Source organism: Cryptomeria japonica, chromosome 1 (assembly GCF_030272615.1).
Source record: "Cryptomeria japonica chromosome 1, Sugi_1.0, whole genome shotgun sequence".
Taxonomy (NCBI): Eukaryota; Viridiplantae; Streptophyta; class Pinopsida; order Cupressales; family Cupressaceae; genus Cryptomeria; species Cryptomeria japonica.
The window spans coordinates 594,183,446-594,207,726 of record NC_081405.1 but is presented as its reverse complement, the minus strand read 5'-3'; positions in this window follow the sequence as shown (position 1 = coordinate 594,207,726).

Below are 24,281 nucleotides of genomic sequence, written 5' to 3'. Positions count from 1 at the left end.
TTTTACACATTACATCTTGTTCATTGGTATTTGTTTCATCTTAGGTCAACCCAAATCATACTTGATCATATAAATCAATGTAATAAAAAATTAAAAAATTAGTGATGAGAACATAGAAGGTAAATCTAAAGGCTAGGAGGTCTGGTGTTGGCTCTTATTCTTGCTTGAGCCTAGATATTGTATTGAGTATGTTGTAATAAAGCCTGTGAACCAAATCTTGTGAGCCTCCATGTTGCTGGCAATTTGTAATTGATTTTCATGATATAATAATGTATGTACAACATTGCCTCCATCACATTGATTTGTTTCTGTTGTGTAATTCTTTGAGGACCCTCCTTCTATGACTGCACCAATACTAAACTAGAGAATCTCCTAAAACTAGAAGGAAACAATGTAATATAATTTATTTAGTTTGAATCTGCAATACAATAATTACATTAACATTCTTTACATGGCCTCTCTTCCTCCAAAGATTGCTCTCTCTCTCTCATTCCCCTCAAAATAATTACATGTTAACCACAGGCAACCTTTCTGCTCTAGCATTTCCTTTGCCTCATTCTTTATGTAGTTTGCACCTTTCTTCTCCTCACATATCTCTATGATTACTTCTTACCATGCACTCTCTTCCATGAGTCATTGACACACACACTATTACATATTTTTACACACCTCCCTTGGGCCAGTGCCTCTACTATGACATGCCCTCCATGTACCTCTTACATTTCACTCTTTTAAATATGCCTTACTATCATTTCATTTCTTGTTTTTATATATTCCTTTCTATCTATTCATTTCTTTAATCTGCCTTTTGGTTAGATTGTGTCTTTGCCTTCTCCTATGGTCATTTTCTTTTCATCTTTTGGTTACTTTGACATTACTTTCTTTGAATTTCTATGTTGATTTCCTCCCTCATTTCTTTATTCACCAAATATAATTGAAACTATTGCATGCAATTAGATTATACTTCCAAATATTGCATATGTATCTAACGGAAATTGCAACTATAACATCAAACAACAATGTTGTGATGATATGCATAATCTGCTCCAAAAATTCTTTATAAACTCTACGTAGATGTTGACAAAGGTTTCATAGAATTTTTCTTCACACCTATGAAGTCATTTTTTTGTGTAAAATTTTAATTAAAACTACACAAGATAGTATGATCTAGCTAGAAAGAAAGAATAGAGCTTGCAAGTTAACAGAAGAAAATTTTAGAACAAGAAGAATGAGAACTAGTTCATTAATTGATTAATAATATACATGAGTTTACAAAGATATATAAAACCTTTGCTAAAGCCAAAAATAAAGGAAAGGAAAGGAAGGAATAAAACTACATAAAATAGAATAGGCAGATTTAAAACTGAATCCTCCTTTATTAGCTAAAAATAAACTGAAGCTTCCCAAAAATAATGGATAAAAAAAATAAAATCATTAGCAACTTGGAAGTCTCTAAATCCCTATTGATATATCCATTTTGTGCATATCTTACAATTTTATTGAACATTTTGATGTATTCTTTTAGCTAGATTGCAAACCTTGATTATGCTTCTACTGATGTCCATATCATGCAGCAGGGATGCTTGGCAAACACTGTGAAATTTGCTTTAAATTTATTCCATTCATCACCTCCCTCGATGCTATTATGATGAGTTACATAAAATTATTGAAATGACATCTTTTCTTTCATTATTTTTGTTAAATAGGTATAACTAGCAGTGGGATCATGATGCAGTCAAAACATTAATCTTAAGGAGGCTCAAAAGTGGACCTCTAATTTTATGTTGATGCCATTGTGAATGGATCACGTAGTGATGTGCCAACCTGAAAGTGAAGACTGAGATCCTACAAATTAGATGGAGAGATGCTAAACAAACTAAGACAAACCAAAATTGAAACAAACAACAAAAATATTGTTTTGGGTTGATGTTGATCTTGATTAACCCGAGATGCTTGTGCATCACTTTATACTTGTAACTTGTAGACTTCTAGCTTCAACATGCTCCATAAGTCCTATGATGCTCAGCGAAGGCTCCCACATTAGTGGAATTAGGCCTGGATTGGGTTCTTCCAAGACAATCTTGCATCAATTTTTTATTTATTTATAAAGATTGATATACAAAACATTATTATAAAATTAATATAAATGAATTTTTTACAGTTCATGATAAATTAGTTTTTTATATCTGAATTTGATTATGTGTCTCTTTTTTATAATGTTCCTCATGAAACATTTTTCATTAATTCATCCAATTCATCTTAATGATAGATCATGAAATGATAAGAATCATTAATGATGACAAACATTTACATAAAAATAATAGACTAATCTAAATTGTAAAATTAGACAAATGCTATCACTTGTCTTGGTTGTATTCATAATCTCGATAGTGCTTTGTCACTATGTACATTAATGTCATAAAATCATAGCTTTTCATTTCTCGAATTACTAAATATTTGAAGTAATTGGGTTCCTCACGAAATGTGAATAAGTGGCCGATTGTCGCGTAAGTGGGATGAATGACTACTAATAGAACAGACCAAAATGCTCGATTTCCATTACCAACGTAGACAGTTGATGGCACGGACACACACTTCCTTGCAACAACGTCTATCTAGCACCCGTATTATACCATTCACCATGTTTAATAATTAATTGAAAAATAAACACTTGTTATATTTTAATTATTAATCAATTTAAAAACACAATCAATGATACAATATGGGTGCTGCCTAAAAAGAGGTCTTGCTTGCAAATTGCAAAACAGTTGTGCCTCAGCAGGACATTTATAAACATACTTCTGGATCATACATCAGAAAAAAATTTGTCGTTTAAATTCCGTTTTCTCTTGATCATTCTTTTCAAAGTCAGCATGAATATAAAAAATCTTCCCTATTGTCAAACTGAAAGCACATGGAAAACGTTGATTTGTAAATGGTGTTGTTTGTCCAAACATTAAATAAGTTTCAAGCCATTCTTTAGACGAGTCGTTAGAATAGAAGCAGTCAAGGCTTTGCTAAAGAGCTAGCATGTTCTCGTGTAAGCTCAGCAAGAGAATTTAAGCACGCAACTTAGCTGTTTACAGTCTAAATAATTTTACAATATTCGAGTGTACATAGTCAACGAGCCGTGTCTAAAATCAAATTGTCCTGTACCTCCACTTCGGTCTGTCCATAAAAGCAATAGGATTCTCTAAGTATTCGCTGCTTCGAAGTTTTAGAAGATGGACTACCAGATTCCTCTTCACTGCAAGGTAATTCCTAATGATAATCAATCTGAGAAGATGATTTCACTACCCACAGAAGATAATACCGGGGAGCAATCAAAACTTCCAGGTGATGCTGAATTTCGTGATTGCAACATGCGATCGAGCAAATCTCTTCTGTATGCACTTTGGGGGATTACAATGGCCAACAGTTATCAGAAAGTACTACAAATAAATCGTATAAAGATCAAGAGTTGAATAAAGGTAATTCTTACTCAGGCTTGCCCAGTCTATTATTTCCGGGAAGATAAGCTTCTTTTACCTGGCCTTGGTTACCTAGTGATAAAATTAGTGGAAAAGTTGTACCTTGTTTAGAAAATTTATACACCTACGAACGAGGTTTATCCATCCAAGAGGTAAGTTGTTCTGCACAAAATCCTTTTTACGTTATTAAAAAAACCTCCACTTATGTAAATGATACCATTTTTAACTGTTCTAAGTCGGGGGGTTAAAAAGAAGCGAATGGATTCCAAATCGCAGACCAAATTACGTTTTCCGCTACGAATTCATTCTGGATATTTTCACATATGCCTCGGCCTTTGCAGTGAAACGGTTCTCTGGAAAACTCTAGAGGAGATCTCCTTGTCGTTTATTCGTTTTCCATTCAAAATCTCCAGTCACGTCACGCTTGGGCTTTGTTAGGATTTCTTGTAATATTGGGAGCGTACCTATTAAAATATGTGCTTCACTTCGAGACTGTTCGGATGGAGTATTTCGATCTTGTAAGGATCAATTACTTCTTCATACCGTGGATCGTAGGCATGTTGTTAAGGCTGGGGCTTCCCTCATATATAGCACCCGACAAAGTCCACCCTCTGTTCTGTTGTATATTTATGGTTCCCATCACAGTGTTAGAGCTCAAAATCTACGGCCAATGGTTCACAAAAGGAAGAGATCTCTGGCTCAAGTCACAAACCCTTCCACTCATCTGTCAGTAATGAAGATTGCAAAATGCAGTCCGAGAAAAAGATAACTGCAATATATCAACAAAACAATAAAAATGAAATAAAAACAGAACTGTTACAGTGCTGTAGCAGACACAACAAAATGTAAACTCAGAGGACACTTTATTTATTATTCCACACACATTAAAGTTCTACAAATCTGAATAGCGATCAATACGTTCCTTCTCATAACACAAACAAAAAACTAAAAATAACTATAATAAAGTATGATCATTTTCCACCAATGGAAACATTCTACACCGCTGACCATGATCAGAGATTATTACATAATGCACACTGAAGCACGCATTAGAGATAGTAAGGAAAATTCCAAATGCAGACAAGATATGGAAATAGAAACCGGAAGGACGCTCAGTTGCTAACAAGTAATGGGCAATTTTATTAGAGCCCGTATCGCAACAAAAGTAGATTGGAAGGAAATTGCATTGATCTTCTTTACCGTGGGAGTAATTCATTATGCGGTTGTGTTCATAACGCTTTACCAGAGACAGTCCTCAGATATCACGATTTCCAGAAAGATATGTAAAGTGTTCTTTCTGTTTCTGCACCTCCAAGCTCGGCAAGTGTGGCTTGGGAAGCATTATCAGGATCCTTCGATACGTTCTCCAAGATGCTACTTTTTCTCTCACTTTTCTTGTGCTTGGTCTTGGTGAGTATCGCCAGACATCACACTTCATAACTGAAAATGAATTAGCATTAAGTCAGTCGAATTCCAATAGTAACTATAATGACTTTTTTCCCTCCACCTTCTCAGATAATGAGAATCGATTTCTTCCGCGGCAGCACATATCCACTTACGACAACTTCAGTGGGCGCACTAAGATATGCAGAGAGCGTGAAGCATTCCATTTCGCTTTCTCTTCGGTCTCCATGGTAATGATGTTAATTCTTGCCCTGTTAACTATTGTTAGCATTGTAGTGGCTAGGGACCACCTGTTTCCCAATGACACCGTCGTTACCATTTGCTCCGAGACACAAAAATGTTCTGTTGCAAACTAAAGGATCACGGGTTTCTTCCTGCTCCTTCATTTAAATACATTGTACGGTATTATTTATAGTAGGCGCAACTTCTCTAATCATTTATGACTCGCTAGAACGAGATTTTGTCTTCCAAAAATTTGTTCATTAAAAGCCCTCTCCAGACTGACACGACAATCTAATCTTATAAAAACGTAAACAGAAACTCGTGATTTTTTTTTGGTCCGAAGGCACATTTCAAGCCGGATGTCGTTTGGGTCTAAAGTATAAACTGGATTATTTGAAGAATGCTGAACAAAAAGGTATTTCTATTTACATAAGGCAGATTAGAGTGACGAAATAACTTTCTTCCAAATGAGTCATGTTGTACAAACTTAATATTTGAATTCAATAAAAACACACGAAAAAAAAAGGACGTCGTGACTATAATCTCTGAGTTCAACAAACATCCGCTGGAAGAGTCGTGAGTGATCATGTCACCTCTTTAAAATGTGGACAAACTCCAAATTTAAAAACATTCAACGAAAATATGGATATTTCAAATCACAAAGCAGAAATCGATAGTGCGGGTTCATATGGTCAGTATCTAGTTATTAAATTTGACGAATGACATTGTAGAAGCCTGAGATAAAATGTCACTAAACGCAATTTGTCTCCTCTAATCCTTTTTAGCATTTTAATGAAAAAAAAATATATCTAAAAGATTTATTAAGAAATTAATAATGAATGGTCTATAGATTACACTTAATACATTTGATTATAACAAAGTTCTTATGGTTAATTATATTAAAAATAAAGTAATATTGTGATGAATGAATTTATTAGAAGTGATTTCCAAACAAATTTTATGTATTTTATCTTTATAAATGTCTTCTATAATGGATTTCACAATTAAACGTTCATCGTCTTTTTGACTAACCACACATACCAGACTTAAAATGACTTTTAGTATCATTAAGTTCATCCCCTGAGATTCTAGAGCTTACTTCATTATGACGGATCAAACAAAAGATACCAATTAATCGGAATAACATATTACATCTCTCAAACTTCCAACAGAGCTTCAACTCTTCACAAAAGGAAACATCATTACATTCAGTTGTTTTCCATAGCCTCTTATAGCTCTATGGAGATGGACTCAACTAGGAGTAAGTAGTAGTTTAAATTACATTCTATTGATAACCAATTTGAGGAGATTAACATTGAAGGCTTGGTCTACACTGTAGTTGTGAGGATAAGTCAGCAATAAATAATATAGAAATATTTAGAGTGTTGGCCAAGTCCAATAGATAAGATATAACACTACTTTAAATGATAGAGAACAGATTTAGTAGATTGGATGGTGGATTTGGTTTGTGGTGTAATATGTCAAAATGATTGAAATTAATATATTCCAACACTCTTGCTTAATTTCAACTATGAATTTTGATTCTTGTCAATAGTCAGCATCTAGAATCTTGATATACTCGTGATCAAACCTAGGAAATCCTATGTTGTTGTTGGGATTCTCTTACCACGAGCTCTGCCCCTTTTGGTTACCAATTCATTGTTGGCTCAGTTGTGAAACAATTATATTTTTTTCAGCACCTCCCATAGAGTCACACTAAGGGTGCTCAAGGATCCTAGGTTTAGTGGGCTCCATTGGCCTCATACATTACTTTCATACAGAAACAAAATGTTGTGGCATTCAACCATATTACCTCTATACATTGTATTCTTCTTTGATGTTCTGATCTCACTTATCAACTCTTCTTTCTTAAATTATTTTTCAAACTTTGAAAATATTTTTCCACACAATTTTGACTCTCTCAACCTAGACACTTACTCATGTTACTCCTTCAAACTTCTTATGATAGATTAACTACTTTTGTAACCCAAAATAAAATTTCATTCTCAAACAACCAAGAAACCCTCAAAACTTCAAGTTGAACAACTCACCTTACAGTCGACATTAAAACAAAAAGCTATAGACCTTTCTTCACAAATGTAATCTCCCCTTTAACTGAGATTTTCTTGTCCTTGGTGATGACTCCACCTCTTTCAAACCTCCAAACTTGCAAATGGTGACTTTGACTACAACAAACATATGTGATGAACTCAAAGCTCTACGAACTAGCTTCTCCAACAGCGGTATCACCTTCTTTTCTGAGATTTCCTCCAACCAATACCATCTTCCTTCTTCTAATACCATAAGCTTTGACTAGTAACTGAAATTATTTCCATACTCTATAGTTGTTAACAGTTCTTTAATTTGGTGCGGCAAACTCAAAATAGCTCCTTCTAATAGCAGTTATTCTTTTCCTTGGAATTAGTGATTACAACAAATTTCTTTTCCTTTACTGGATGTAGTCTTCTGCTACTTCCCTTCCCAATGCTTTAGCAATGGAAATCTCTCGATCTCCTTGGCACTGAGTTTCAAACTTCTGAAATCAATGTTAGCTGAACTTTGATTTACTAATCACTAATTTTGAACTACTTTGGCTCTTCTGCCAATCTAGGAAACTATTAACCTTCAACTGGCACTCACCACACTTTTGTGGTGTACAATTTCTTTTTGAGTAGCTAATCTTCATATTTATCTACCTCTTGAAGATCTGATAAAACTGTGGTCTTTAATACCACTTTGAAGGATCAAACAGAAGATACCAATTAACCTAAATAACATATTACATCTCTCAAACTTCCAACAAAACTTCAGCTCTATACAAAAAGAAACATGATTACATTCAATTGTTTTTCATAGCCTCTTATAGCTCCATGGAGCTGGACTCAACTGGGAGTAAGTAGTAATTTGCATTACATTCTATTTATAACAAATGCGAGGGGATTAACATGGAAGCCCTAGTCTACATGATAGTTTGTGAGGATAAGTTAGTAATAAATAACATAGAGATATCTAGAGTGTCGGCCAGGTCTAGTAGATAACATAAACACTACTTTAAATGATAGAGATTAGAATTGGTAGATTGGATTGTGGATTTGGTTTGTGGTGTAATATGTCGGTATGGTTGAAATTAATATATTTCAACACATTCATCTTTCTTCTCTTGTTCAGATAGTCTTGGTTGCTCTATTTAATGTTTGCCAAACTACGAATATGGGTGGAGACTTTGTTTAAACTAAAACAAAGAAGCATGAAAATATTAAAAATGACTATTACCTTTGGGAGATCTTGTAGGAGGGCAATTTTTCCCTTTAAATTCAAGTTATGCAAGGGTTTAATCAAACCCTCTGCACGGAGTTCGTTGTATTGTGGAAGAAGGTTGTAGTTTATATGAGCGATATTTCTTTCTAGGTCCTGGCAGAGACCATTGCTACAACAAGAAGTATTCCTAACAAAGGCATGCAATTGGTAAATAAGGGTAAGTGGAACTACAAGGAGGCCATGCAAAATTTTCTAATAAAAGGGGATAAATTTGATTGGCTTCGAAATGGTTACAACTATGAAGATCTTCTAAGTGTTTATCTGAGGGTTGCATGTTTTAATGAGGTACATTACTTTGGAGGGTAGGTACAAGAGGTTCCATACCTTATTATTCCCTATTCTAAAACATTTTTCATCATCATTTGGAGCTCAATTTTCCTTTCTAAATTTCTACATCCTTAAAATAGTCTATCCTTAAGATTGCTAATTTTGGTAAACACCTCCCCCTCTACTAGTATTTAATCCTTCAACTATTACAAAATAATATGGCCCTCACCCCTACTTTTAACCCTGCAAGGACCTCCCTAATTTCAATTTAACATTATTCACAGAATACACATAGAAAAGTATTTAAATCAATGCCACATGTTCAAATATACAAAATCAAAGACAAGAAATTAAATCTCAATATACATATTTTGTATACATGCCAATAACAAGACTAAACATAAGGAAATCATGTACCTAAACACAAAAGACCACAAGGTTGAATGTAATAAATTCATAATTTACAAATCATGAAAACCACCATGATAGAAAATTGTGGCATATATCTCCCTCGAGCACACCATAGGCAAGAACATTGTTAGAGTGTGTTTCTAGCCTACCACAAAGTATTTACACTTCTATGAAATGTTTCATGACACTAAAGATGCTCAACCTAGCATGAAAAAGACTAGGAATGCGAATCTATCAAGAGTAATGAAATTTTGTGCAACATGGTATATCCACATTTTAACACTAGTGTAATGATATCATGGGCACACAAGTTGCATACAACATGCATATGAAAAAAAAAAAAACAATCCTTGCTTTACCATCATAAATCACTTCAAGATCTAAGTTCCATCTTAATCACATTTATTCCAAATGGTAAACATAACATAAAAGTATGTTAAACATGGAGAAAAAATAAGAAAGAATTCATGCATACATAACCTACATATATATTAAGAGTGGATAAGAACACTATGAATATTTGAAAACAACTTCTTTCTAAATTGATATATATTAAGAGTAGATAAGAACACTATGAATATTTGAAAACAACTTCTTTCTAAATTGATATATAAGATAACCATATCATCTATTCATCAATCAACAAGGAATATGACATCATGTAATGATAAGTATTAACTATAATCTTTCCAATTTCATGCAATATCAGATGTCTAGTTTAGGATGCACCCCCTTAATATCCATTCTAAGTGGTCAATGGAGATTCTAACAAGTGCCACCATAATTGGGACCATGGTTAAGTCAAAAATGGAGTCCCCTGCTACTTCAGTGGGCAAAGGTTTGATGAAAAGGTCATCTTTTCATGAGAAGATTAAAGAGGTTAGCAAGGATTGGTAAGCTATGAAAACCCCCACCATATAGACCATCAATTTGTGTCTTTTGTGCATGGTGTTCATTTCTAGGTGTCAGTTATTTTATGGGTTTGTGATCTATTGTTTTTTGTTGGTTCAACCAATTTAGTGTTCTATTGTTTTTTGTTGGTCCTTGGCTAGTTCTAGTTCATTTTTTGTCAACTAGTCATCATGTTGGGTGTTCTCACTCCTTGTGAGACCCATCTTCACTACCATGTGGTTGCTATATAAGAATTCAAGCCCTATCCCACTTTGTCTAATCAGAACAATTTTGATCCAAATGCAAATTATGATGTCTTAGTGAATTTAAAACTTTCATCAATGTAAAATCTCTTTTTTAGAGCGCTCTTGAAATTGAAAGGAAGAGAAAACCGAATGTATCACCTAATTTTGATATTAGATTGAATCATACAATATAATTTAAAATTATATATATATATATATATATATATATATATGCATTAAAATAGTATATTATAATAAAATTAACTCATAACTTTTAAGTAAAAATCAAAGTTTATGCTAAATAAATTAAATTGTATACTACAACCATATATGCATAACTCAAAGAAACATGTTGGAATGTGAAGTCCAAATTGAGTTCTCATCTAGTATTGGTTGAGTCATCTTGTATTTTCATCTAGCAGTGGTTGAGTCATCATGGATTCTCATCTAGTGCGCTAGTAGGTGCTTGTCGTTAGATGCCTTGCCGGAGGCACAAATTTTTTTGAGACGTACTATTAATAGAAAGTTTTGTTATGAGACTTACTATAAATAGTAATTTCAACATGTATTTTACATGTAGTTGTGTAAGTCATACTTACTATATTTATTAAGCTGTCTTCAATTAGGACTCTGCAACTTGAATCCATGTTTTGAGGTACAATTATTTAAGATTGTTGTAACTCTGTAATTCCTGAAAATCAATATTGAAGATATTTTGTCCGTAGTTTTTTGCTGATATATTTTTACCATATTTTTCCATGTAATCTGAGTGTGTGTTATTCGTTGTTCTTCTTCTCTACAGTACTCTGCACTTGTTATCACAAAACAAAGATGTAAAAGCAGAGAATATGCACTTTTAAGACTGAGGCAGTAACTATAAAACATATAAATAGTAACATATTTGATTTAAGCGCACATAGTAGAGCTATAGACGACTTTAAATGAAAAACTATACGCAAGATAAATACAGGACGTATTTATTTATGATTTAAAATATCTAGGAATACTTCTGTCGTTTTGGTACATACATCATTTCTAGCTAACATGAGTTGTAGAGCAGAAATTGACATACAGGTAAATCCTCTCGATCCCCATGTCACTATAAAATTCAACTTCACTTGAAAAAGCTGAGAGATGAGAAAGACGTCTGTTATATATCAGTGACAAACTAGAGGACCGACTTAAACATTATTAGAAACAATTATTCAAAAAGTACTCACCTTGGCTAATAGAATTTATTTATCTATAACTTAATTCTTTACAGTTTATTATGTTCTCTTGTTTGCATTTTCTTCATATTTGGAGAATTACCAGCGTTAAACAAATTTGTTATTTACCAAGATTGATATAAGAGATATTATTTGATAGCTTTTAAAATATTCTCTCTTCAATTTACCATGGTGGAAAATTAGAAAAGTTCTATGACATGTCTTGGCCGTATTCCTAAGCTGGATTTGGCTTCGTCACTATGTACAGGAATGCCACAGAATCAGAATTTTTCATTTCTCTAATTAGTAAACATTTGAAGTAATTGATTCCTTACCAAATGTCGCGTAAGTGGGCTAAATGGCTACTAATTCCTTACCAATTTTCTTTTCATTGCCGAAGTGGACACTTAATGGCACGCACTTACTGCAAATTGCAAAAGAGTTGTGCCTCACCACAAAATTTATGTTAGTCTTCTTAAATCGTGTCTCTATTCCTGTCAACTGGAGTGGAGGAATGTCCGCAGATAAAACTTGCTTTGATTCAGTTTTTCTTGTATAAATTCGGTTTTGTCTTCATCATTCTCTTTAAAGTCAGCGTAAAAATAAAAAAATCTTGCCCATTGTCAAACTGAAAGCAATGGAAAACGGTAATTTGTAAATGGCGTTCTTTATCCGAACATTAGATAATTATCAAGCCATTCTTTGTTCAAGCATCTAATCGAAGCAGTCAAGACTTTGCTAAAAAGGTGACATGTTTTCGCGTCAGCTCAGGAAGGGAATTTAAGCACGCAACTTAGCTGTTTTCAATCTAAATAACTTTAGATATTCGAGTTTACATAATCAACATTTTTGTGAACAAAAGTCGGTACAGCTGGCATCTCATATCATTTAGGGTATGGGTGCCCAAAATCAAATTGTCTTGAACCTCCACTTTGGTCTGTCCATAAAAGCAATAGGATTCTCCAAGTATTCGCTGCTTCGAAGTTTTAGAAGATGGACTACCAGATTTCTCTTCACTGCAGGGTCATTCCAAATTATATTCATAATGAGGAGATGATTTCAATACCTTTAGGAGATAGTACCGTGGAACAATCAAAGGCTTCAGGTGATGCTGAATTTCGCGCTTTGCAATCTGCAATCGAGCCCATCACTTCTGTACGTTCTTCGGGGGATTGCAATGGCCAACAGCTATCAGAAAGTACTACGAATAAGTCATATGAAGATCAAGAGTTGAGTAAAGGTAAATCTTACCCAGGCTTGCCAAGACTATCATTTCCGGAAAGACAAACCTCCCTTAGCTGGCCTTCGTCACCTAGAGATAAAATTACTTCAAAACATGTACCTTCTTTAGATAGTTTATACATCTACGAACGTTGTTTATCGATCCAAGAGGTAAGTTTGTTCTACATAAAGTCCGTTTTAAGTTTCCAAATAGAGCCCTACTTATGTAAATGATGTTATTTTTAACTGGTCTTCGTGGGGGAAAAAATCAGGAGCAAATGGATTCCAGATCGCAGAGGAAATTACCCTTTTTTCTACGAATTCATTCCGGACATTTTCACATATGCCTCGGCCTCTGCAGTCAAACAGTTCTCTGGAAAACTCTGCTGGAGAATCCCTTGTCCTTTATTCGTTTTCCTTTCAAAATCCCCAGTCACTTCACGTTTGGGCTGTGGTTGCTTGCCTTTCTAGGGTTTCTTGTAATATCGAGAGCTTACCTATTAAAATGTGTGTTCACTTCGAGACTGTTCGTATGGAATATTTCGATCGTGTGAGGGTGAATTACTTCTTTGTACCGTGGATCGCAGGCATGTTGTTAAGGCTTGGGCTTCCTTCTAGTATAGCTCCTGAGAATGTGCACCCTGCGGTATGTTGTATTTTTATGATTCCCATCGCCGTCTTAGAGCTCAAAATCTACGGTCAATTCGTTCACCAAGGGAAAGAGATCTCTGGCTCGAGTTGCAAACCCTTCCACCCATTTGTCCGTAATCGGAAATTTCATGATAGCCCGTATCGCAACAAAAGTAGATTGGAAGGAAATTGCATTCTTCTTCTTTACTGTGGGATTAATTCATTACGCGGTTGTGTTCATAACCCTTTACCAGAGATTGTCCTCAGATATCACCGCTTCCAGAAAAATATGCCCAGTGTTCTTTCTGTTTATTGCAGCTCCAAGCTCGGCCAGCGTGGCGTGCGGAGCAATATCAGGATCCTTCGATACATTCTCCAAGATGCTGCTTTTTCTCTCACTTTTCTTGTGTTCGGCCTTGGTAAGTATCGTCAGACATCACAATTCATAACTGCAAATGAATTCTCATTAAGTTATTGAATTCTAATAGTAGGTATGCTGACTCTCTTTACCTTATCTTTATCAGATAATGAGAATGGATTTCTTCCGCGACAGCCTACGGAGGTTTTCAATGATCTGGGGGGCATGTGCATACCCAATTACGACAACGTCAGTGGCCGTACTAAGATATGCAGAGAGCGTGAAGCATCCCATTGCTCGTACATTGGCTTACGCTTTCTCTTCGGTCTCCATGGTAATGATATTAATTCTTGCACTGTTAACTGTTGTGAGCATGGTAGTGGCTAGGGACCACCTGTTTCACAATGATACCGTCATTATCATTTGCTCCGAGACGCAGAGAAAAGTTCTGATGCAAGCTAAAAGATCTCGTGTTTCTTTAATGCATTCTACTATATGATTTATAATAGGCACCGTTGCTTTAATAATTTCTGATCTGCTCGAACGAAATTTTCTCTTCAAACAATTTGTTCAGTAGACGTCCTGTCTAGGTCGACACGACAATCTAATCTTTTTATGAAAAAAATTGTACATAAAAATTCATTATGTTTGTTCTGAACGCAAATTTAGGTCTGACTTCTTTTGGATGTGGATCATCCGAAGATTGCTACCGTCATGCATCCATGAAAGGGCAGATTCGACTCTTTCACTTACCAGTGCGAGTATCCAATTAACTAACAAATTTTTTTTTTTCAATCGATTATTGTTGTAGAATATTTTAATTCCGTATAAATGCACGGCAAAAAGGGACGTCGTAAGAGTCCAACCATAATCTATAGTTCGACTAACTTCCCTCAGAGTCGTGAGTAATCACGTTATCTTGTCAAGATGTGGACGAATTCCAAATTTAGAAGCATTGAACGAAAACGTGTTTATTTCTACAACCACAAAGCAGAAATGGATACAGGGGGTCCATATGGTCACTATCTGTTTGATGTATGACATGGTAGAAGCCTGAGATAAAATATCACTCGACGCATTTTATCTTCTCCTTTAATCCTCTTTAAACATTTAAATGACTAAAAATATATCTAAAAGTTTTATTCAGAAGTTTTTCTTCGTAAATTTTTTATAGGAACATGTACATCGCAATCATGTAAGGATAACTTCATTACATAATATCAAGTAGACCATAATGTCAGATATCTTATTAAATAATGAGTTTGCTAATCACAAAGTCCTGCCCCAAAATGATCTGGTTTGAAACACAAGCATTTTAACATTACTTGTACAACTCCTAATCTCTACTAAAAACATCTCTAATGTTGTTTGTTCCATCTTTAGAATGGGAATTAAGGAGCATATTTAGTTTTTCCTCATAATTAGTGGTTTGTAAATTACAATATTTATTAAAAAAAATTAAAATGAAGTAGTAAGTTAAATACATGTTATTATATTTTGTGGGTAGTCACGCATAGTATTTAAATTAAAGTAATATTGAGATCAATGATTTTAAAAAAAGTGAGCTCGATTTTTTCTTTTAAATGTTTCAATTTTATTAACATCTTCTAAAATATTGGTTCCACAGCCCCCTCCACCGACCTAGGATGGTTGAAATTAAATTTTGATGGATCCTCTAAGGGGAACTTGGGTTCGGTAACAAGGGGTGGTGTGATAAGAGATTTAGAGAGGAAAGTGGTGGCAGCCTAGGTGGTAAACTTGGGTACTCAAACTTCCAACATGGCCGAGATGATGGCAGCCTTTATTAGCATCTTCATTGCTAAGAATAAAGGCTGAAAAATAATGATAGAAAGGGACTCAAATAATGTAATCATGGTGTTACAAGGCACAACCATATCTAGGTGGCAAGGAGAAAATATCATTTCAAAGTATCTTCATCTCACCTCCACACTTGACCATATTGCATTTCAATACATTTTGAGAGAGGGTAATAAGACTGCCGACAGGCTTGCCAACCTAGGCCCCTTCACCGATGGCATTAAATTTTGGATAGATCTACATGAATTTCTTGATGAAATATGTGCCATGTTAAATGAGGAGAACTAAATCTATGGAGCCTAAAGATTTCAAAATCGCCTTTTTATTCGATTTTCTCTCCACGATGTACTTCTATCATATCTTAAGGTGGACTAATGCTATTAATGGTAAGGAAAATTTTTTTCTTCTTTTATCACTTCTGAAAGGGATCTTTTCTATCCTAGTTTGTGTGAAAGTACTTTGGTTCTTGGTGCTAGGTTTTTAGTGGGTAGGATGGGAGGAGACTTAATCCAAAATGAACTCGATACCTATGTTAAATTCAAAGAGAATGATGCCCTATGGGAGAAAGTAATTGAAGAAAATCTTGCCAATTATGTAGAGGGTATGAAGGGCTTTGATCCTTTGATTTCTGATCAATTTGCCTAGTCCTAAAAGAATGGCTTAAATCAAGTTGGGAAGGTGAAATTTTCAATGTCGGTAGAGACTATAGTAGTGATGATAGGGCTTCCTATTGAGGGAAAGACTTTCTATTAGAAGCCCAAAGGGAATTATAAGGAAGATTTTAAAAGATTTTCAGGCCCAAGAGAGAAGGTGACCTACCTCCAAAATGGCTTTAAGACAAACTACCTACCTAGGTTTTGGAAGGATGTGATGGTGCTTCTAATGAAGTTCTTCTCTCTATGTGGGCACTTCAAGCGGTTTCATTCTCAACTATTCTTGATGCTCAATCACCTTCAACATGCGATAAGGATGAATTTTCCCTTTTGGATTTTTAACTCTATTTCCTAATTTGGTAAGGTTGCTAAGTCTAAGGGTTCCCTTCCCCTGCATCAAGGCCTCATCTTGCATCACTATAGGTTCCATTTGAGTCTAATCCCTTCTAGTGGCCCTAATATTAACCTTCTTGACTTGGGTTCTGGTTAATCAATCTGTGGACCTTGCTTCTACAAAACCCCATAAGGTGCCCACCCAAGTTAATCACTCTCAAAATTCTTAAATTAAGACTCCTCTGGGTTCCCCAATTGGTGAAATCTTTGTTCAGAAAATAGTCATTGTCGAAGAGGACTTAGAGGATACAACGTCTTCTTGGTATACTGGGTTAGATTGGACCCTAGTCAATATTATCAATAAGGAGGCTAATCCTCCATCCACCCATTCCCCTAATCATTCTCCTAAGTCCTCTCCTCAAAGTGCCTTGTTTAAGGAGGGATTTTCCCTCTTTGCAAATAAGATGAATAAACTTTGTGAGGGGTTTAACAAGCATGAACCTGCCATCTACTAGCTTTTGGATCAGTTTGAGGTGGTGAAAAAGAAATTTTAATTGGCTCGAATCTATTCTCGAGGGGAGGCTAGAGCCTCTAGTTGAGTGGATGATGAGAAGCAGTAGAGGGCATGGATGGTAGTGGGGAAATTTGCTAGGATGATTGAGAAATGGGAAGCGATGGACAACTTTGTTAAAGAGGTCACAGAGAAAATTGGTCAAACCAAAAGTACAAAGGACTTAATTGCTATGGTGGAGTTTCTCCAAGAACTCTACTGCTATCCATGATATTTAAGAGAAAATTGCAAGGAGGTTGGCAAAGAAAAGAAGATACCTTGAGTCGTTGACTACTACAGGGTTGGAAGTGTATGTCACAAGGGTGAAAGCCACACAGGATGCCTTGGTTATTTTCTCCAAGATAGATTCCACTAAAAAGCTCTATGTGCAGGAAAATTGAAAAGATATCTATTTGGAAAGGAAGTTGGAGTTCTCTCCCATCAGGTAAGCCACTGGTTCATGATTTTGGTGGTTGAGTGTTTACTTCTATTGGTTTATTTGTGTGTTTAGTTCCTAGTTCTAGTTTATGGGTTTGTTTGTGTTTGTGGTTCTACCAGGTCCATCTTTACAGTAGGTTTTTGTTCATGGGTTCTCACTCCTCATGAGTCCTTGATTTTATGGTATTTTCCTATAATTTTGTAAGGTTCAAGCCTCTCCTAGATTAATATTTTGAAGAAATCTTCTAAGATATTATCACATGTTTCATCCTTAAAAAATTATCTTTCAAATTGTTCTAGTGCTTATTTTGTGTGATCATTACCTTTATGATGTTTTAGTGTTTCACCTCATAAAAGCTTCTACTTGACTCAAGTGAGTGGCACCTCTCTAAAAGTTAAAAAAATTAACCCAAGCATGAAGATTACTTCTTAGAAAGTTTTTATACAACCTTTGTGAGCATCATTTATAAGAAAATTTTGATACTTTATTTTTGTTAGAATCATCCTCCTAGATATTTCAATATTTAGCCACATAATCATCATCTAGATGCAATCAATGTTCAGAAATTATGTTACTTCCTTAAATATCATCTAGATGTAATTTATGTTAATAAATTATGTTACTTCCTTCCGTAAATATTACCTAAAGATAACAAGTGTTAATTAAACCATTCACAATTATGACAAATAGTTTTTTAACAACTATCTATCTATACAATAGATGTTAAAAAAAAGAAACTTAAAAGGATATGAGCCAAATCACAAAAAACATTATGTAATTGGAAAATAAAAAATAAAACATTATGATTAAAATGTCTCTATAGAAACCTACACCCCAATATCATGTCAATATAAACATACTTGAAGAACCAATAAACCATAAAGAGAGATCATCTCCAAATCAAAACCATGTAATGTATCCTTCTATAACACCAATGTTCTATATCTATGATGTATGAGATTTCCTTCATAAAACCAAAAATAAAAATTCCTTCAGAAAAGCCAACAATTCTACTCAAAGGTAAAAATATATCGTAATAATTAATATAATAACTAGGATGTAAGCCTCTCAAGATAAAGAAAGATCAAGCCAAACATTCATTCAAAAAACTAGGGTTTAAGATCAAAACAATCTATTACAATCCTCAAATGTATCATAGGAATGTCAATCTCATATTGTTAAGGAGGAAAAGAAAAAATAAAGAATACCAAGTAGTCATCAAATAATCCCTCTAAAACTAACATCAATATCTCGAGACTCATTCCCCTAAGAAAATAAATTATCAAACAAAATGCATCTATAAACAAGGTGGGAAATACATATCAAACAGTTCACGACTAAGAGATTTAAGTGTTTGCAATTATATTTATCCTGAAAGATATGTCAAACCATAATGATTATCTCAAATTATATACTCGATGGTATATGGGATTCAGGGTAATATATAGAGGTTATTTAAGGATGGGCTATTAAAGTCAAAATACTCCATTTAATTGAATCGCCATTTATGGCTAATATAGCTTATCCAATAAAAATAACTATTCAAATAATATTTGAAAACCCATAACATATGCTTTTTAACTTATAAATGAAAGAAAACTACTTGTAATTAGAAGCTTGGTAGAAATAAAACTAGTTATGTAGTCCTACCACCTCTTTAACCACTTCCCAATCATTACATGATCCTTAGATGGTGATATGAGAGTATATAATGAATAGTTTAAAAAATCCTTCAATTTGTAATGATAATTCTAGAAATGATGCTAGATAGAACTATGGTGCCTCTTGTAAGGAACCTACAAGAAATAGAGAAAATGTAAACATATAACACAAAATACGGAGAACATAATGATTTGTATTATCTTTATAGCACCATGTAAAGAGAAAAACACCTCATATAAAGTTACTCCAATTAAAATTTTCCAAGTTTTTTTCTACTTGGGAACTTATCATAACTTGTGTGTACATATGATAAAGAAAAACTATAATACCAAGCATATAGAATAAATACATTAACTAGTGGGATAAATTACAAAAGATATGCACCCACACATATATTTACTATTTACTAATGGTGAATTACAAAATATATATACCCATTAGAACTAGATAATATACAAAAATAATGTTTCTAACAAAGTGTTGAAACTAAAAACTTTGACAAACCATGAAAAATATGTAACCTTTTCGAAATATTTGATTTAAATTCACTTATAAATTCTTACCTCCAAACCCTATTATTAGTATGAAAGGGGGTATTTTACCTAGCTAGTTCACTACATAGGTCCTCTTCATACATGTTACTTAAGATTTGTGAGGGTCCCATAGGATAGTTATCACTTTATGTCTCAAGTAATATGATTAAGAAACATGTCATAATATTATCAAAGCTTATTTTCACCTTGTCCTATACTAGCAAGGGCTCTCGTTTTTAATCTCATTTATCCATTATAATATATCACTTATATCCTTTGATAGAATGGCGTTCTTCTTTCATATCCAATCTGTCTTTTTCTTTTATGATGTTCCTAAATATTGAGTAGCTATAATCTTCAGCCAAATCCTACATGGTATAGATCATTATATACAAAATATTACATGGTATTAGAGCTTGTGATATTAATTCTTGTTAATGAAATTGGGAGATCTAGGTTGTAAATCTTAGTACATCTTAAAAAGTTTAGAATTCTCTTTTATTTCACCAAATGATGATTTGGAGAATAAGAAAAGCTTGATAGAAATCCTAGATTTGGGGGTTTCATCTTTGTGTCTTTGTATTATAGGTAAAAACTGGAGCTTTGTGGTGTATATTTGAGCTCACTCTTAAGTTGAAAGGGTTTCAGAAAGTCATTTTCTCTTTTTATTTCTTCCAAAACAAACATCTAAGGTAAGATCTATGAATTTTTTAAGTTGGGAGGTAATTGTTAGATCCAAAAAGTGGCTACAATTTTTGGGTCAAATCTAACCCTTCCATTATGTCTAGAAGATCCAAGAGCCCTAAGATTGACTATTAATTAATATAAATCAAATCACTTCATCAAAATATTAAATAAAAAAGGGTCACAACTATCATTAATGTGGTGTAAGGTCATATGTGTTGAAAAAGGTTGAATTATCAGGGTAAATAATTTTTTTAGTTTCTTATTAAATATTTCTAAAAATATATATTAAAAAAAAATCATCTCTATGTAGGCAATAAGTATGTTAGGTTACCATAGCCACCATAATGTACCACATGGTGCTCTCACATTTTCAAAATAATTTCAATGTTAGACCTTTTAGTGCTAAAATATTTTCCCACAATTTTATCAAGGTTTGTTGATGGGAAGAGGATTGAAGAAAAAATAATTTGAACATTGCAATGTTGGAGTAGTTGATGGATGCACCATTACATGTAATTGAGTAGTTGAGAAAATCAATATCACTCTAGGATACCATAAATACAATTAATTTTATGCAATTATGTTGGGAGATACTAATATACTTTCTGGATTACAATGGCTGTATTTTCTATGAGAGTATTCAGATAACTTCACAAATATGGAACCTAATTTCCTATTATATGGAAAGAATATATTCCTTAGAGGGATCTCACATGGAGCTCCATATGTGGTAGTGGAAAAATAATGTAGAGAATATTCCATACGTATTAAACAACATAGGTAGTAAATTGTTTGATTCTCCATTTTAAGTCCCCGTCATGCAAGAAAGTTGTGCATCATATTGGTATTTAGGAAATTGTAGATAAGATTTGTGTAGTTTTCAGCATGGCATGCATCGAAGACTACCACTATATAGAGGGTTTCAACATGATATATAATTAAAAGAAGGGGCTAAACCTATTATCAATATACCGTACTGTCATCCAAGATGGTATAAAGAGGAGATGGGGAATGGTATCAAAGAGCCTTTTGACTAGGTGGGATTCATAAGACCTATCTTAATTCCAATTGCATCATTCATAGTTCTTGTGAAGAAGGATGGAACTATGAGGATGTGTATTAAAAATAGAGCCTTGAAGAATAAGTCAATCAAAAATAGATATCTTGTTCCAAGGATACATGATCTCATTGATGAATTTCATCGATTTAGATACTTCCCCAAGATTAATGTAAGATTAAGATACTATATCAAACCAACATGGGGGATAAAGATGTTCTAAAGACAAATTTCTAGTGCCATTATGAAATGATTTCTTAGAATATGTTGTTATTACAAGAGATTTATAAAATGAGTCTCTTAATTTAATAGAATCTTGACTAATTTGATAAATAAGGGAGCCTCTTTATGGCTTGAATATGCTTAAAATATTTTTGCCAAGTTGACAGAGGTAATGAGATCATGTCCTGTACTTACCATTCCTTAATTTTCATTACCCATTGTTGTTGAATGTGATACTTCTAGAGAATGTGAAATGATGAGCAATTGGGTTTCTAGGCCATTAAATGTAAACTAATGATCCCAATCCCTTCTCATAACATTGGAACATGAATAGGCATAACTACAGTACTTAAAGGAGAGCTAGGAATTAGGATTTTATTTATTCGTTGCAAAAGAAATGTGATTATGAAGTGTGCATGTAATCTGTGGTAATGATACTAAAATTATTGATTTTAACAATAAATAGTGGATACATAATGAAGAACCAAAATATTAAAGTAGATCTAAAATAGAGATATAAACAGGAGTTGGGATAAAAAATCTATCAAAGACTGTGTGGGATAGTGGTGTTTGGAACCATAACCAAGAGACAACCGGGGTTCCTAACTATGATAAAAAAAAAAAAGCAATCTCAAAACCCTGCACAACTATCTCCCAAATATATGGATCAAAGTGGTAGAATAGGGGGTTTTGGGTGCCCTAGTTTGAGGCTTTTCATCCATTTAAATTTTATCAAAACCTACCACTTTCTACTTTGCACTTATGGGAAAGTGCAAGGTAATGAGTCACAAATTCGCAGAAGTGCACACGTTGGAAAACACGCTCTTATAAACGGGGGGCCGTTTTCAAAAAATTGGGGCCCATTTATGCTTCAAGCTCCTGAGCCGAAAGGTAATGGGGGTCTGAAGCAAAAATAAATGGGCCCCCATTTTGTTCTTAAACGGGGGCCCGCTTTTAAACAAAATAGGGGCCCGTTTTGTAAAAATGGGCCCGTGTTTCTAAATCGTATTTTTCCTTTTTTTTCCACAAGCCGCCCTTGTTTGAAAATGGGGGCCCGTTTTGTGGAAGTTGATTCCACAAGTCCCCACTTGGCTCGGGATTAGGCCTGGGATAGGCCTGGGATGGCCACACCTAAGACATGGACCTGCAAATTCAAATCTCCATGAATGAAAGCACAAATATGATCTTCTGAAATAATTTACGTGCCTGTAATTAGAGAATTTTCATATGAAATTAAAACCCATTTTAGATTATACTGTTTATATTCTAAATATGTAAATTTATTTAAAAATTCATTATTTTAACTATTTTTCATCTAATTTATACTAAATTGGGTCCATAAACTTAAAATATTAACTAATTTTGTTAATTTAATAACTTTTTTATTTTACTGAATTTTGAAAAAAAAGTTATATGTCATCAATCTACACAAAATTATTTTCTATTTAAAAAAATAAATAAAAAAATGTTAAGTTTACGTCAAATTATGTGGGTCGTACACATCAAATTTTTAAAAACATAATTATGGTCATTAAAAAATTAATTAAAAATAAAATATTTTTAAAAAAAATATAGAAAAATATGCTCATCAATCTTCAGTGAGTTACAAACCATTTCCCAAAACGGTTTGAGAAAATAATTTTAATTGTGTCAAAAAGTGTGGGTCGTACACGTGCATGGTATGTAACTGAAACAAGCATTTTTAAAACATAATTTTTAGAACTCCATTCCAAAAGTTATTTTTTATTATGTGGGTATTAAAATAAATTACATATTTGGAAAGTATACTCAGAGGGCTATCTTTTATATTATTAACTTTTTCCAAGATTCAATCTCCAAGTGTTTCAAAATTTAAGCTCAAATGAGACAAATTCTGAAAATTAGGGAAAACACTTCTACTTTTTCACCAAAAAGTGGACTCATCTTCTTGCACTGACCCTTATGAAACTTTCTCATTATCAAATTTACATCTACGCACATATAAAATGGAGAAAAGTGTTGTGTTCTTTAGGGGCTTGCCTAATTCAACCTTTCATGTTATTATTTCTACTTCCACAACATCAAATAATGATATCTAGGTGCATTCTCTCACAAGGATAGAAGATAAACTAGTGATGAAATATTTAATTGATAAGACTTTTTTTATTTTTTTTTACTCTAGAGGTATCCCCGTGACCCAACCCAAAAGCCAACCTACCTTACCTTGGACTTACCTAATGGAATTTTCCTACTATGTCAGATAGATTACCAAGAGTTAGACTACCCACCATACTAAGTTTCATACTACTGAAGTATTCATGAGCCCTGTTCATCGGAAAAATTGAATTCAATGAAAATTTGGTTTATCCTACCCATACCTGTCATAGGCATCCTACTTATATATTTCATAATAGTTTATCTAAGTGAATATCGATAATCAATATGAAATACAAAACTTAACGATTCTACCAGAAAGTTTGCTATTCATCCAGAATAATCGACTTGTCAAACCAGAACAAATAATTATCGAAGTTCGTGCTAAAAGATCCCCCCTTAAAGAAAAATTCAAGAAACATATATATTCTGATTTGATAGGAGAAATGCACTGGAGTATCCCTATGTCTAATTTTATATTAGAGACAACTCCTTTATGTGTATTATCGAGAAATATATATGAAAACATTCTAGTATCTTTTTCTTCAG